The sequence below is a fragment of the Vicia villosa genome, linkage group LG6 (genome assembly GCF_029867415.1).
Source record: "Vicia villosa cultivar HV-30 ecotype Madison, WI linkage group LG6, Vvil1.0, whole genome shotgun sequence".
NCBI lineage: Eukaryota > Viridiplantae > Streptophyta > Magnoliopsida > Fabales > Fabaceae > Vicia > Vicia villosa.
In genome coordinates this window covers 2,608,059-2,624,192 of record NC_081185.1, presented here as the reverse complement: position 1 = coordinate 2,624,192, position 16,134 = coordinate 2,608,059, and the positions used below count along the sequence as shown (strand labels likewise).

At 35.4% G+C, this 16,134-nt stretch overlaps 1 long non-coding RNA gene across 1 annotated transcript; it reads right to left on the bottom strand.

Annotated features, from left to right (window-relative positions):
• Positions 1–14,260: 14,260 nt before the first annotated feature.
• On the bottom strand, positions 14,261–15,904 carry LOC131611130 (uncharacterized). Its single transcript, XR_009286766.1, has 3 exons — positions 15,457–15,904; positions 15,249–15,354; positions 14,261–14,532 (listed from the first exon to the last, which is right to left on the bottom strand). It is a non-coding gene; the product is annotated as an uncharacterized LOC131611130 (long non-coding RNA).
• Between the last annotated feature and the right edge of the window lie 230 nt (positions 15,905–16,134).

Below are 16,134 nucleotides of genomic sequence, written 5' to 3'. Positions count from 1 at the left end.
GTAGTGCCGACCATGGGGGAAAAGGGGTATCGTCTGCAAGTGAGCATCATGGGTAAATGGAAGATCAATTTTTTTTCTAGAGACAACGACTTTGGGTTGTTGAAAGTTAAGGTGCAATCAATTTTAATTCAAGAGAAGTGTGTGGATGCTTTGAAGGGTGAGACATTGATGCCTTCAGCGCTTACACAAGTACAAAAGATAGATATGGTGGATAAGACTAGAAGTGCTATTTTCTTGTACCTCAGGGATAAAGTTCCAAGAGAGGTTGCCAAGGAGACAACTGCGGTTGCGATGTTGGAAAAACTTGAATTAATATATATATATATTGAAGGATAGAAAAACACTTAGAAAGGGGGGGTTTGAATAAGTGTAGTCTAAAAACTTGAACGATAAAAACAATTTGCACAATTATTTTTATCCTGGTTCGTTGTTAACTAAACTACTCCAGTCCACCCCCACGGAGTGATTTACCTCACCTGAGGATTTAATCCACTAATCGCAACAGATTACAATGGTTTTCCACTTAGTCCGCGACTAAGTCTTCTAGAGTATCCTGATCACAACCTGATCACTCCAGGAACAAATGCTTAGACACAAGCTAAGACCTTCTTAGAGTATCCTGATCACCACGTGATCACTCTAATTACAACTGCTTAGACACAAGCTAAGACTTCCTAGAGTATCCTGATCAACACTTGATCACTCTAGTTACTTACAAATTAATGTAATCAATTCTAAGAGTATTACAATGCTTCTGAAAAGCTATAATCACAACAGTGATATTTCTCTTAAAGTTTAAGCTTAATCTCACTAATATATTACAACAGCAATGTAGTGAGCTTTGATGAAGATGAAGTTTCTGAGCTTTGAGTTGAACAGCGTTTCAGCAAGTTAATCAGAATAAGTTCGTTCAGAATTGGTAACCTTGCTTCTCATCAGAACTTCATATTTATAGGCACTTGAGAAGATGATCATTGAGAGCATTTAATGCTTTGCGTATTCCGTACAGCATTGCATTCAATGTTTCACTCTTTTGTCAACTACCTCGAGCCTTGTTTACGCTGTGTCTACTGACGTTGCCTTTAATAGCTTCTAACGTTCCTTTTGTCAGTCAGCGTAGCCTGCCATCTGTACTTGCTTCTGATCTGATGTTTGTGTATACAACGTTGAATATCATCAGAGTCAAACAGCTTGGTGCATAGCATCATCTTGTCTTCTGACCTTGAAGTGCTTCTGAGTGTGATACCATGAGAACTTCAGTGCTCCTGCTTCTGATCTCAAGTTCTTCTGATGCTTCCATAGACCCATGTTCTGATTCTGCTTTGACCATCTTCTGATGTCTTGCCAGACCATGTTCTGATGATGCATGCTGAACCTTCTGAGTCAAAGCTTCTGAGCGCTGATTTGTGCATACTCTTTATATATTTCCTGAAAGGGAAATTGCAGTGTATTAGAGTACCACATTATCTCACACAAAATTCATATCCTTGTTATCATCAAAACTAAGAATATTGATCAGAACAAATCTTGTTCTAACAATCTCCCCCTTTTTGATGATGACAAAAACATATATAAATGATATGAATTTGCGATCAGAAAGAGCAGACGGCTAAAGACAATTACACAGCTAAAGTATAAGCATGTGAATATGTCTCCCCCTGAGATTTATAATCTCCCCCTGAGATAGATAATCTCCCCCTGAAATAAATACTAGAAGAATTTTAATAATAAAAGACTTCCCTGAGTATTTCAGTAGAGACGTTCACAGTGCTTGATCTTCAGAAGATTCACAGCTTCTGATTCCTGCTTCCATCGGACAGCTTCAGAACTTGAATTTCTCTGATCTTCAGAACATTCACAGCTTCTGATTCTTGCTTCCATCGGACAGCTTCAGAACTTGAATTTCTTTGATCTTCAGAACATTCACAGCTTCTGATTCTTGCTTCCATTGGGACAGCTTCAGAGCTTGAATTTCTTCTTACATCACTTCATGCTAGATTGTATCAGAACATTGTTGAATGTACTAGAGCATCATCAGAGCATCTCTACATCCTTAAATGTTACAGAACAAAACTAAACGACAAAAGTCAGCATGAATGAGTCAGAACATAGAATATGTTTCAGAACACATAATATGTATCAGAGCCATATAAAATGTATCAGAACAAATAGACATAATGTTTCAGATCAAATTCTATCATCAGAATATCTGAACATTCTTCCTTCTTGCTTCTGATCCTGAAGCTTCATAGCACTCAGCTTGCTTCAAGAATCCAAGAACTTGATTCATCTTGTTGCTTCTTATGTTGATCTTTTAAAGAGAATCTTCAATTCCTGCAACAACACAACTTAAAGCATAGAACTTTGCAAGTTCTGTTAGTAATGTGGGGCCTTTTTACCCGGTAACTGATAATATTAATCAGATCATTTATCACATATTCTCTCCCCCTTTTTGTCATAACATCAAAAAGAATATAAAAGATTCAGATGTAGAAAACGTCAAACAGAAGAGCTTTTCATTGATCAAACAAACAGAGTTACAAAAAAGATATGCAAACAAAAATATGCTGCAAGTAAAGAAAACTACAAGGACTCAAGGACTACAACCCTAGCTTAGACATAATCTTAGCTAACATATCATGAATCCCTGCATCGTTCTCAGTTTGTCTAGCCATAAGAGCTTGAGACACTGCATGCCTGTCCAGACGAGAAGCTCTACGGGAAGAGAATACATGAATCCAAGGAGGAAGTGAGAGACAGTTCACAGGAAGAAAGCTAATGTCTCAAACGGGGCTTTCCCTTAACATAGAAGTCAAGTACATGATGCTTAACTTCATCCAATATCTCAAGAAAGTCTTCTTCCTTTGGATAAATGTTGATAACAGCATCACAGAAGAGATCTGGCTTGAGACTTCTTGGAATCTTGAGTCTCTTGTGAGATCCGTCTTGAAATCAATGTAGGCGATCCCCGAGATTTGTTTCTCAACCTGGAACTAATCAACCCTTCCAACCGTTCTATTCAAATAGATCGACCACCCTTGAGCCTTCGCCTTTGCATCTTGGTTGAAACCATAAGCACCCAAATCATCAGCGTCCACATGAGATTTACACAAAACTTCCATTACTGGTGGAGGAATAGAGCAAGTTTTCAGTGGAGAAACCTCTTGAGAGGAACTTGAAGACGGATTCATGGTGAATGCTAGGTTGAAGATGAATAAACTAGGGTTTATGCAAAATGCAGATAAAGAGAGAGAGAGAGAGAGAGAGAGAGAGAGAGAGAAATAAATAGAGGGAAAAGAAACGTTTGAAGAATATAAAAAGAAAAAGAAATAAACTGAAATGATGAATGACATTTAATGTTACGTGACATGAGGAGAGAGACTTATGACAAATGAAGTGATTAGCACAGTTACCTAAGTAGGCGTCCCCTCAACTGCACGCATGCTTGTCCAGAAATAGTGAACACATGTTTACCATCTGGAAAGCCAGTTACAGCTGTTTTACTTTTAAAGAGATTCTGAGTCAACTTAGACAATGAAACGTTAGTAATAACAGAATCACTACTTCTAATTGATTACAATCAGAACTTCTTATAAAAAAGTCCAATCACATTTCAGAAGATACTCATACATAAGATCTTCTCATCTTATCATTCTGGGCATAAATCCATACTGATATTCTTCAGAATGAACTTAAACCTATCTTCAGCAAGGTGTTTTGTAAAGATATCAGCCCATTGATGGTCTGTATCCACAAAGTTTAAAGATATAACACCCTTCTGAACATAGTCCCTTATGAAATGATGTTTAATCTCAATATGTTTAGCTTTTGAATGTAAGATAGGATTCTTAGATAAACATATAGCAGAAGTATTATCACAGAAAATAGGAACGTTACTCTCATATATCTGATAATCTTCTAGCTGACTTCTCATTGATCGGTCACCATTTCTACCTAATTTCTATCATGTATTCGGTCTAAATTTGTCGACTCGGTAACACTTTGATCAATGTTTTATTGCTTTTGTTTAAGTATTTCATGTTTCATTGTTTTTCTGTTTACTTTGCATTATGTTTTAATTTAAGTTATTTAGATTCTTTTGATGCCGTTTGGTTAGTTGTGTACGAATTTCAGGGTTGAACAAGTCATCTTAAGTGTCAAAGCAACTATGAAGGAAGGAGAGGCAAGAGAAAGATGAAAATTCAAGGTTCTGGGGTCTAACACGGCCGCCCGTGCTTCCACGCACGGCCCGTGTCAGGAGAATGGCACTCTCCATACAAAATCCAGGGACGACACACGGCCGCCCGTGCTTCCACGCACGGCCCGTGTCAGGATGGCTGGGAGCAAAAATAAAAATAAAAAGCAACACGGCCACCCGTGCGTCCAAGCACGGCCAGTGCTGCTGAGAGCGTGAAACTTCCAATTTTAGGGCTTTTTCATTAAATCTCCACCTTGAGGGCACTTTAGACATTTCATTTGGCTGAGATTTGTACCTAGACTATTTAGTTGAGTTTTAGAGAATGATTTTGGGACTTTTTGGCCAAGAGAAGACACGATTGAAGATTGGAGAAAACAAGGGTTTGGGAGAGAAGAAGGTTTTCATGAACGGAAGCGATTGAAGATCAACTTTCATCTCAATTCTTGTAATGTATCTATTTTATAATTTGTTTTCTTTGAACAATATGAGTAACTAAACCCTAATGCTAGGGGGTGTCCCTGATTTGACTCTGTAATGATTTTGAATTCCTGAGTTCATCAATAGATTTGTTTTCTTATTTAATTTAATTGTACAAGGTTTTTATGCTTTCTTTGTCGGACCAACAAGATTGATTTATGGTTAACAATCAGCTGGACAGCGGTTGTTAAGGTTTTTGTACGATTAGACTATAGTAGATATCACCTAGGACTAGGGATACCATATAGTTACCAGTTAACTCTTGATAACATAAAAGGCTTGATTTCATCGTAATTCTCTAAGGACTTAGGAGTTAGGATGAATGTTCAAAGGTTTTCCCACTAAGGACTTAGGGGAAAATAATCTAAAGGGCGGTAATTAAAGGTTATGAACTTGTTGAAGAGATCTAAATCCAAGGTTATTACAGGAACAATCACACACTATACCCCTAGCATAATACTCATATTTGTCAAAAAGCCAATTTACTTTTCTGCTTATTTTAATTATTGTTTAGTGAAAATTTGCAAACAAAACCCCAACATTAGTTTTTTGTTTAATTGAACTATAATTTGAACTCGATATTATTACGCAGTCCTTGAGATCGACATTCGGGGAATTTCCCTATTATTACTACAGAGGCAAAATAGTACACTTGCTATTTTTCCGATCACTCATCCAGAGCATTTGTGTGCTACAACCAGCAGCAGCAACATATTCTGCTTCTGTTGTTGAGAGGGCAATAGTAGCTTGCTTCTTGCTGTACCATAAGATCAGATGACTTCCAAGAAATTGACAACTTCCAGAAGTGCTCTTCCTTTCAATTTTATCTCCAGCATAGTCAGCATCACAGAATCCTACTAAGTTGTATTCTTTGGATCTTCTGTAAACTAAACCAACATTAGTAGTACCTTTGAGATACCTCAGAATTCTCTTAACCGCAGTTAAATGAGATTCTCTCGGATCTGATTGGAATCTAGCACACAAACAAACACTGAAGAGAATGTCAGGTCTAGAAGCAGTTAGGTATAGAAGAGATCCAATCATACCTCTGTACAACTTCTGATCTACCTTCTTACTTACCTCATCCTTACCTAGGACACATGTTGGATGCATAGGAGTTTTGGCTTCTTTACTTTCAGAATGATTAAACTTCTTCAGAAGTTCTTTCACATACTTCGTTTGATGAACATAGGTTCCATCAGAAGTTTGGTTGATTTGAATCCCAAGGAAATACTTGAGTTCTCCCATCATGCTCATTTCAAATTCAGCCTGCATAGACTCAGCAAACTCCTTTCCAAGTGTAGCATTAGATGTTCCAAAGATGATATCATCAACATATATTTGACATATTAAAATATCCTTTTTAAAGGTTTTACAAAAGAGAGTAGTGTCCACTTTTCCTCTAGTGAAACCATTTTCCAGAAGGAAAGAACTTAAACGTTCATACCAAGCTCTCGGAGCTTGCCTTAATCCGTATAATGATTTCTTTAATTTAAAAACATGATTTGGAGACATGGAGTCTTCAAAACCATGAGGTTGATGGACATAAACTTCTTCATCTATATAACCATTTAAGAAGGCACTCTTGACATCCATCTGATAAAGAGTGATGTTATGTTGAGTGGCAAAAGAAATTAATTGACGAATAGATTCTAACCTGGCCACTGGTGCAAAGGTTTCTGCGTATTCAATCCCTTCTTGCTGACTATAACCTTGAGCAACCAGTCTGGCTTTGTTTCTTACCACTTCTCCCTTCTCGCTTAGCTTGTTTCTGAATACCCACTTAGTGCCGATGATGTTAAATCCTTTTGGTCTAGGAACCAAGTCCCATACATCATTCCTTGTAAACTGATTGAGTTCTTCTTGCATGGCAATTATCCAGTCTGGATCTTCTAGAGCTTGATCAACAGAAGTTGGCTCGATCAAAGAAACAAGACCTAATTGACGGTCTGCATTGTTCTTAAGGAATGCCCTTGTTCTGATGGAATCGTCTTTCTTCCCAAGGATCACATCTTCTGAATGAGCTGATGCAAGTCTGGGTGATCTTCTGACTGTTGGCTCTTCAGAAATCCTGAGATTCTCTAAAGATGCAGCAACTTGATCTTCTGATCCATTGCTTCTAAGACTATCAGCTTCTGCAACTTTGCTTCTTGGTTCTACTGCTTCTGATATATCAATATCAAAATCTGCAAAATTCTCAAACTGCTTTGGTTTTTCAAGACCAAGCTTATCATCAAACCTGATATTGATTGATTCTTCTACAATCAATGTTTCAGTATTGTATACTCTGTAGCCTTTAGAGCGTTCAGAATATCCAAGAAGGAAACACTTTTGTGCTTTAGAATCAAACTTACCAAGATGATCTTTAGTATTCAGAATAAAACATACACATCCAAAAGGATGGAAATATGAAATGTTGGGCTTTCTGTTCTTCCACAATTCATAAGGAGTCTTATTTAGAATAGGTCTGATAGAGATTCTATTATGAATATAACACGCAGTGTTTATTGCTTCTTCCCAGAAATGTTTAGCCATGTTGGTTTCATTGATCATGGTTCTGGCCATTTCTTGTAGAGTCCTATTCTTTCGCTCTACAACTCCATTTTGTTGTGGAGTTCTAGGGCAAGAGAAATCATGGGCAATACCATTTTCTTTGAAGAACTCCTCAAAGAATCTGTTCTCAAATTCGCCACCATGATCACTTCTAACCTTTATGATTTTGCACTCTTTCTCAGATTGGATCTGAGTGCAGAATTCAAAGAACACTGAATGAGACTCATCCTTGTGTTTTAAGAACTTTACCCATGTCCAGCGGCTATAATCATCTACGATGACTAATCCATATTTCTTCCCTCTGACAGATGCTGTTTTGACTGGGCCAAACAGATCAATGTGCAAGAGTTCTAACGACCTTGAGGTAGACACAACATTCTTAGACTTGAATGTAGGTTTGGAGAACTTGCCCTTCTGACATGCTTCACAAAGAGCATCTGATTTGTATTTCAGATTTGGGAGTCCTCTGACCAGATTTAGTTTGTTAATCTGAGAAATCTTTCTCAAACTAGTATGTCCTAATCTTCTGTGCCAGACCCATTGCTCCTCAGAAACAGACATAAGACAAGTCACCTTCTGCTTCTCAAGATCAGAAAGATCAATCTTATAAATGTTGTTCTTTCTCTTGCCTGTAAATAGGATTGAGCCATCCTTCTGACTTACAACCTTGCAAGACTTTTGATTGAAGATTATATCATAACCATTGTCACTTAATTGACTTATGGACAATAAGTTATGCGTTAATCCTTCTACAAGAAGTACATTAGTTATGGAAGGAGAGTTACCAAGACTTATGGTTCCAGAGCCAATGATTTTGCCCTTCTGATCTCCTCCAAACTTGACTTCTCCACCTGGTTTAAGCACCAGGTCTTGGAATGTAGACCTTCTTCCCGTCATGTGTCGCGAGCACCCAGAGTCCAGGTACCATGACATTTTGCTTTTTGTCCTCTTTGCCGCCAAGGATATCTGCAACATAAATTATCTTCTCCTTAGGTACCCACAATTTCTTGGGTCCTTTCTTGTTAGTTCTCCTCAAGTTCTGATTGAACTTGGGTTTAGCATAATATTTAACAGGAGGAACAGCATGATATTCTTTAGGTTTGTCAGCATGATATTTCTTAGGATGTGTCACATGCTTCTTGGTGTGAACAGTGTTAAAACTCTGTGCATGTGAAGTGAGCCTAATATCATGTGCATGGCCATATTTGAACTGATCATACAATGGCTTGTACGTGATCTTCAGATCATCAATAGGTTCAAATTTATGTGAGGTATCACCCTCATAGCCAAAGCCAAACCTTCTGTTTCCAGAAACACCATATATCATAGAAGCAAGATGACTTCTGCCAATACTTCTAGATAAGAACTTTCTGAAGCTCGAGTCATATTCTTTCAGAATATGATTCATGCTAGGAATGGATTTTTCTGTTTCAGAAGGAGATCCACTATCTTTGGATAGATTTAAAACTTTTTCCTTCAGTTCAGAATTTTCCAATTCCAGCTTCTTAGTTTTAAATTCAAACTGCTTTTTCAGCTTTTTGTATTTGATACTAAGATGAGCCTTGAGTTCCAGAAGTTCTGTTAAACTGGAAACTAAATCTTCTCTAGATAGTTCAGAAAATACCTCTTCAGAATCTGATTCTGATGTAGATTCTGATCCATCATCTTCTGTAGCCATCAGCGCGAAGTTGGCTTGCTCTCCTTCAGAGTCTGATTCTGATTCTGATTCAGAATCATCCCATGTTTCCATAAGACCTTTCTTCTTATGAAACTTCTTCTTGGGATTCTCCTTCTGAAGTTTTGGACACTCGTTCTTGTAATGTCCAGGCTCATTGCACTCATAGCAGACATCCTTCTTCTTGTCAGATCTTCTGTCATCAGAAGATTCTCCTGGTTCAAATCTCTTTGAACTTCTGACGCCTCTGAACTTCCTTTGCTTGCTCTTCCAGAGTTGGTTTACCCTTCTGGAGATCATGGACAGTTCATCTTCTTCTTCAGATTCTGATTCTTCAGGATCTTCGTCTCTAGCCTGAAAAGCGTTAGTGCATTTTTTAACATTAGATTTTAATGCAATAGACTTACCTTTCTTTTGAGGCTCGTTTGCGTCCAGCTCTATTTCATGGCTTCTCAAGGCACTGATAAGCTCTTCCAACGAAACTTCATTCAGATTCTTGGCAATCTTGAATGCAGTCACCATTAGACCCCATCTTCTGGGTAAGCTTCTGATAATCTTCTTTACATGATCAGCCTTGGTGTAGCCTTTATCCAGAACTCTTAATCCAGCAGTTAGCGTTTGAAATCTTGAGAACATCTTCTCAATGTTTTCATCATCCTCCATCTTGAAGGCTTCATATCTCTGGATTAGAGCAAGAGCTTTAGTCTCCTTGACTTGAGCATTTCCCTCATGGTTCATTTTCAATGACTCATATATATCATAGGCCGTTTCCCTGTTAGATATCTTCTCATACTCAGCATGAGAGATAGCATTCAGCAAAACAGTTCTACATTTATGATGATTCTTGAAAAGCTTCTTCTGATCATCATTCATTTCTTGCCTTGTAAGCCTTACGCCACTAGCTTTCACTGGATGTTTGTAACCATCCATCAGAAGATCCCATAGTTCACCATCTAGACCAAGAAAGTAACTTTCCAGTTTATCTTTCCAGTATTCAAAGTTTTCACCATCAAATACTGGTGGTCTAGTATAACCATTGTTACCATTGTATTGCTCAGCAGAGCCAGATGTAGATGCAGGTGGGTCTGTTGGAATTTCACCAGCCATCTTTTACTGAAGCGTTTTTCTCTTCCTGAATCTTTTCTAAACACGGTTAAGTGCTTGCACCTTAGAACCAGGCTCTGATACCAATTGAAGGATAGAAAAACACTTAGAAAGGGGGGGGGGTTTGAATAAGTGTAGTCTAAAAACTTGAACGATAAAAACAATTTGCACAGTTATTTTTATCCTGGTTCGTTGTTAACTAAACTACTCCAGTCCACCCCCACGGAGTGATTTACCTCACCTGAGGATTTAATCCACTAATCGCAACAGATTACAATGGTTTTCCACTTAGTCCGCGACTAAGTCTTCTAGAGTATCCTGATCACAACCTGATCACTCCAGGAACAAATGCTTAGACACAAGCTAAGACTTTCTTAGAGTATCCTGACCACCACGTGATCACTCTAATTACAACTGCTTAGACACAAGCTAAGACTTCCTAGAGTATCCTGATCAACACTTGATCACTCTAGTTACTGACAAATTAATGTAATCAATTCTAAGAGTATTACAATGCTTCTGAAAAGCTATAATCACAACAGTGATATTTCTCTTAAAGTTTAAGCTTAATCTCACTAATATATTACAACAGCAATGTAGTGAGCTTTGATGAAGATGAAGTTTCTGAGCTTTGAGTTGAACAGCGTTTCAACAAGTTAATCAGAATAAGTTCGTTCAGAATTGGTAACCTTGCTTCTCATCAGAACTTCATATTTATAGGCACTTGAGAAGATGATCGTTGGGAGCATTTAATGCTTTGCATATTCCGTACAACATTGCATTTAATGTTTCACTCTTTTGTCAACTACCTCGAGCCTTGTTTACGCTGTGTCTACTGACGTTGCCTTTAATAGCTTCTAACGTTCCTTTTTTCAGTCAGCGTAGCCTGCCATGTGTACTTGCTTCTGATCTGATGTTTGTGTATACAACGTTTGAATATCATCAGAGTCAAACAACTTGGTGCATAGCATCTTCTTGTCTTCTGACCTTGAAGTGCTTCTGAGCGTGATACCATGAGAACTTCAGTGCTTCTGCTTCTGATCTCAAGTTCTTCTGATGCTTCCATAGACCCATGTTCTGATTCTGCTTTGACGATCTTCTGATGTCTTGCCAGACCATGTTCTGATGATGCATGCTGAACCTTCTGAGTCAAAGCTTCTGAGCGCTGATTTGTGCATACTCTTTATATATTTCCTGAAAGGGAAATTGCAGTGTATTAGAGTACCACATTATCTCACACAAAATTCATATCCTTGTTATCATCAAAACTAAGAATATTGATCAGAACAAATCTTGTTCTAACATATATATATATATATATATATATATATATATATATATATATATATATATATATAACCAAGTCTTTGGCTCACAGGTTGTGTCTGAGACAACAACTATACTTATTCTGAATGGCGGGGAGAAAATCCCTAGTGGAGCAGTTAACAGAATTTACTAGATTATTAATGATCTTGAGAATATTAAGATGAAGATTGATGATGAGGACAAGGTTATACTCTTATTAACCAGATCCTTTGAACACTTTAAGGATTTCTTTATTTATGGTAAGGAAGGTACTATTACTTTAGATAAAGTTTAGACGGCTATGAGACTCAAAGAACTTTTAAAGGTAAAATATTTGAAAATTGATGATAGTGGTGAAGGCTTGAGTGTCTCAAGAGGAGTAACTGAGCATAGAGAGATTTCCACATCAAAGAGGTTTGACAAATCAAAGGTAAAATGTTCTAATTTTCCGATAACCGGTCACTTCAAGAAGGATTGTCCTGAGAGAAAGGTCTATGCTGATTTTGTTTAAGTTGCGGTTTCCTTAGATGAGGATGGTTATGATAGTGTTGGTGCTCTAGTGGTATCCAGTTTTGAGACTGAAGATAGTTGAATCATAGAATCAGGATGCTCTTATCACATGTGTCCAAGAATGGAATACTTTGAGATTTTGAAGTTGAAGCTAGGTGGAGTAGTTCGCCTTGATGATAATAAGGCTTGCAAGGTTTGTGGTATTGGTACAGTCAGACTTAAAATGTTTGATGATCGTGTTTTTCTTATTCACAATGTGAGGTATGTTCCAGAACTTAAGAGAATCTTGTTGTTTATAAGCATGTTTGGTGATCTAGGCTATTGTACTAGAGTTGAATGTGGGGTGTTGAAAACCTTCATGACAAGAATAAGCTATGGGATTTGAATTTAATGTACGATTATTACCTAAAAGTTGTTTCAAAATAGTTGAATGAATTTGGCAGAAGACAAGGGATAAAGATGCATGAGACCGCTAAGTTGTGATTGAGTTTCTAGGGTAAGACTTGTGTCAAAGCAACTTACTTGGTTGGTAGAGAGTTCTTTCAGAGGAAGAATTGAGTAAAAACCTAGGGATGAAACTTTTAGAAACTATGACGGAGAAAACTCAGTTTGAGATGGAGTTTCCTACTATGGAAACTAGTAGTAGTGAGGGAACGGTTATAGAGGCCTCTGATTATCATTTTGCTAGTCTTGAGTGTTATGCTTTGAATGTGGCTGAAGGGTTGCAAAGTACAGAAACAAGAACCTTCATGAAAGTGTTCGAAGGCATTTGGAGTCAATGACGGTTGATAAACCATTCTTGTGGGCTTGCTAGATTATCTAAGCAGAAAAGGTTATTGAAAACAAGTGGATGCAAGTGGCGAGATCAAGGTTTAAGGGTTTCTTGAACTTGATCAAAGTTGTTTAATAAAGGTTCAATATGGTAGACAGCAACAAGGTGGTTGATGGTTAAATTTTTATCACCACGGTTTCAAGTCAAGGTGGAAACTATAGAAGTATGCCTTAAAACCTTAACTGATGAAGAAAAAGACAATATATTTGAGATTGCATAATCAGAGATGACAATGGCCAGGAGTGCAATGGCGAGGAACCACAATAGCGACGAAGTTGGCTGTAAAAAATTAGAGTTCAACTGCAGCTAGTCGGAGCACGGCGTCGGCTGGCCGGAGTACGACGATAGAGGAATGCGGGTTGGCGGAAGATGCCAGAATACATACGACGACGGTCAGCGGTGGCTCCGTATGGCGCAAAGGCCGTTTCCTTACACTATCAGGTTTTTCTGATCATCAATCAGTTTTTTTTGGTTCACTTATTTTGAGACTTTTCAGTTCGGTTCAGGGTTCCATTTGCTAATGGATTGTGGTTTGGACTTTGTTATAGACATGTTGGATTTATGCGATTATAAATATGCATCTCTTCTATTATTGTAAGTGTGACAATTTTAGAGCTTTAGAGCAAAAGGAAGAAACAAGGGTGTAGGGTTTAGGGAAATCATTTAGAGTTATCTAGAGGGATCAGCCAATACTTCTTGACACTTTGAGTTTGTGTGATTATTATATTGACAGTTAGGAAGATTTTGAAACACTTGGATAGATAATAAGGATTTGTTCTTTGGAACTTTGAAGACTATTTTCTTGTAACTCTTTTGTAATTTCTTGTAACAACTTTTGGAATATAATGAACTGGAGAGTTGCTCTCTCTTTCAGACGTAGATCATTTGATCGAATTAAATAAACAAATTTTTTTATGTTTTTCGCCTTCTTTTATCTTCTTCTGCCAAGTTAATTCACCGTCTTATTAATTGCTATTACTGTAGATCATTTCATTGTCATTGTTCTTTATCCCCACACATCAAATTTTGTAAAGTGAATTGAAACTTAAATTTTGAGAATACTTATACACGTCAAAAATGGTTTCACCACGAGCATAACATTCAAGTTTTTTGTATAATATTTTCTACCATTTTGGTTGAGAATTTGATTTGCGACATTACTTGTCTCATTTATTCTCTGTTTTATTTTTAGGATGGACTCATAATTTAATCATCAGTTTCTGTGGTTTGAAATTCATGGAGTGGTTGATTGGTAATCACAAAATTATGTTATTTTTTTAAGAGTAGTGCTATTTAGTTCGAAAGAAATTGAAGAAGAAAAACAAGAATGTACACATGTCATTATTTTAGAGTATAATTTTTAATTTATTTTAAATTTAATTTTCTATTTAATTAAAATCATGGAAGTGGTGGTGATAATGAATGGTTGAGATTATTCTTGTTTTTTTTGTTTTTATATTTTCTTAGTGATAAACATTTTCCTTTTTTTCAATTAAGGTAGTGAATGTTGAGCAGTTGGTGGATTGTTTAGTGTAATAAGTTTTGGTATACATATTTTTTATGCAAGAAATATTTATCTAAAATAAAATAAATATTCATTCATAAACCAAAATGCAAAAATATAAAAGATAATCACACCTTCAAAATAAAAAATAGCCCAACACATTCAAATACCAATGTAACAAAAATCAAAACAGGAATCACACAAGAATCCATATCACATAACTACTACTCCATGGAAAATTGACCAAGAGACAAAGGACAATCTATCTCATCACATTTGTGTTCAAACGATATTATTTTGTTTTGCATTGGAAAATATATATGATAAATTGCCATGGATGACTAAAGCATATGTCTTGAGTGGTTCTTCTTGTCCTGTCAAACAAATCAAATGGTTAGAAGAATATAACTCAAATTGTAAGAGAAATTATATGAATATCATGAAGAGAAAAATAATATATATCAAAAGTGTAAAATAATTTTACACGATCAACCAATAAGAAACGTGTATTCCGCCACATCACACTTTTATTTTTAAAATATTGATATAATTTGAGAATTTAAAATATTTTGATTGAATATTTATATAATATTTATTTACACAGACAATACATTATCTTTAAACTCATATTATGAAAATAAAGGTCTGTTTGTTTATATTTTTCTTAAAAATGATTTTTATAGTATAAAATAAGTTGATTGAAAAAAATTCAAATAATTATTTTTAAAAAAACTTTAAATAAAAATTTATTTAAATAATTATTTTTAAAATATTATTTTAGATATTTTATTCTTTTGCTATAACTTTTTTTGATATCAATCTTTAAAAAAAAATCACTTAAATTCAAAACTATTTAAAATAACTTTTTATAAAAATTGTTTTTTGAAAAGATTATAATTTTAACAATGTTATAATTTTCAATAATGTATATTTATATTATAGGATGTAAAATTAATCTTTCAATTCATAAAAAATAAATTTCATTTTTTTTAATATTTTAAAAATATTTTTATAAAAACATTTTTAAAACTAAAACAAACTAAAACTAAAACTATCGCATTAGAAGTAAAATAATTATTCTTCCACTTACCAATCCAATTAAACACACATACATTTATCCTCCAAGCAAATTGGCATTGCATATATTGTACATTGAGTATGTACACAATCAAGAAGAGAAGTACAATTACCACCACCTATGTTGCAAAATAATAACAAAATACTATTATTAAAAATTGTTAAAAGATTATGTGTAAGATAAAAATGAAATCTTGAGAATGAAGATATAAAGGGCTTACTCGCATCAGTTACAACATGAAATAGGAAAATTAAGAAGATCATAACATACACAAATTTGAGAATTTTAGTCATTTTTTCCCCTTCTTTTGCCTCCAAAAAACAATTTTTTTATCACTTTATATAATTTAGAAAACCTAATGATACATTTATAGGAAATCAACAAGCATTTTAAATTTCAAAGATAAATGTTTCAAATCTAAAGTTGTTACTAAATGCCTCTTAAGTATGTTGATATGTGTTTGTCTATTAGATCACTTAATTGATCACTTGATCTTTATAAATACAGAAATGATAGAGTTACACTAAAATGTAACACCAACACCCGAATGTATATACTATTTGATGTACATTTGTTTCTTAATAATTTTCTTTTTGTCTTGGATTTTGTGCTAACGTTTAAATGATTTGAAAAATTATATCACATAAAATGAGAAATCATTTATACACTTTTTTTTTATGAGTTAAAATGAAAAGCTACGTATTCACTCTATCTATTTATGAGTTAGATTTTCGAAAAGAGGGAATTTAAAACATATTATTTTTACTCTCCTCTAAAATCTAATTCATTAAAAAAGGAAATAACTGGCTTCTCATTTTAACTCATAAATAAATAGTATAAGTGGCTTGTCATTTCATTGGAAGTTAATCAACTTCCATCAAGAGCCATTGCCTTACCA